Consider the following 1731-nt stretch of genomic DNA (forward strand, 5'->3'; position numbering starts at 1 on the left):
CGGAAATTTAGGATTCACCTCGGGTTGACTTGGAAACTTATTCTTCTCACGCTCATAAATCGTGTTAGCTAATTGACCCATTTGAACCTCTAACTTAGATATGGCTTGGGCATTGGAATTCAATAATTGCCTATCTTGGGTCATGGTTTGCATGAAGGCTTGTTGAGATTGAGTCAAATTAGTTTGAGATTTTAGCAAAGCCTCCATACTCTTTTCTAAGGAATTAAGTCTCTGATCCGAATCATTAAACCCAGGAGGATTCAAGGGTGCTTGAATTGGGTTTGGATAAGGATTTTGACTAGAAGTGGGGTAAGAGTTTGGATTAGGATTTTTAAAAGTGGGTTGAGGAGATTGGTAGTTTTTGGCCTTGGGTCCATGAAAAATTCGGGTGGTTCTTCCACCAGGGATTGTATATGGGTGCAAAAGAGTCATTCGTAGGTCTAGGTTGAAACATATCATTCACTTGCTCAAACTCTTAAAAGTTTTGAGGTCCATGACTATGAGGGTTATAGTTCGCATATATAGACGCGTGGAAAGGAGCATTAGTGGTTTCTAAAGCTTCTAATCTTCTAGTAAGAGTAGCTAACTTCGCTTCGGTTGCTATAGAATTAACCACTAAATGCAAGCCTTTGTTAGCAAATAAACCGAGTGTTTCATTGTGCTTACTAGGCTCCCTATTCGGCTCCCTAGTAAACTCCCACAACATGGTCTTTTCCGCTAGTTCCTTGAAAAACTCCGAACCCTGATCCTCGTCTTTTTCCATGAATTTGCCTTGACACATAGACTCTAACAACGCAGTTGTAGAACTATCTCAGGCCTCATAAACAATCTTACAAAGTCTCCACTTTTCTATTCCGTGATGGGGACATTGGGACAAAAGATTTTTAAATCTATCAAAATATTTCCAAAAAAGACTCGTTTTCCTTTTGATGAAATTGATTAATCTCATTTGTAAGTCTCGTAGTCTTATGGTTTGGAAAATATTTTTTTAGAAAAATGACTACGAATCCCTCCCAAGTTGAAATAGAATTAATCGGTAGGCTATATAACCATTTTTTAGCATTTTCTTTAAGAGCGAAATTGATTAGTCTAAGCCTAATGGAATCCTCGGTCAATTGCTGGAGTTTTTGTAAGGCACAAACCTCCTCAAATTCATGAATAAAAACATATGGATCCTCACCTTCACTCCCGGTAAATTTAGGTAACATGCTAATATGATGACCTTTAATTTCAAAATTATTATCATTAACCGATGGAAGAGTAATACAAGAAGGTTGGGCCGAACGGGCAGGGTAACAACGATCCTTAAGAGAAACTGCCATGTTTACTACGGGTTCAAGAATTTCTACGGGTTCGGATTCTGATGAGGAAGTACGCTCAATTGGTCTCACTAACCTAGATGAATTATCTTTAATCCACATAGTACGCATAAACAGGATTGGAATCAAGTAGCAAATAAGTGCAAGAATTTAAAACACGTAAAAGAAAGGGTGAAAATCGAAAGAAAAATTCTAAATCTATGGTTCCCTAAAAAACTCTAGACTTGCTTCTAAGAAAAAGATATTACTAAAATTCACAAAACTAAAAGTATTCTTTCTGATCGGCTAGGTAGGTGCAAGCATTTCCAAGAGGCTAAACACCAGCCTAGTCACCAATCTAAATGGTCAGGTAAGCTTTCGCTAGCTAGACACCAAAGAATGAATACTTAGAGATTTGATCGTTTCAGGTTTT

At 37.6% G+C, this 1731-nt stretch overlaps 1 non-coding gene across 1 annotated transcript; it reads left to right on the top strand.

The window, feature by feature from the left end:
- Window positions 1-851: 851 nt before the first annotated feature.
- LOC141722652 (small nucleolar RNA R71) lies at window positions 852-959 on the top strand. Its single transcript, XR_012575659.1, has one exon. It is a non-coding gene; the product is annotated as a small nucleolar RNA R71 (small nucleolar RNA).
- Window positions 960-1731: the final 772 nt, after the last annotated feature.

Source organism: Apium graveolens, chromosome 4, assembly GCF_009905375.1.
Source record: "Apium graveolens cultivar Ventura chromosome 4, ASM990537v1, whole genome shotgun sequence".
Classification (NCBI taxonomy): Eukaryota; Viridiplantae; Streptophyta; class Magnoliopsida; order Apiales; family Apiaceae; genus Apium; species Apium graveolens.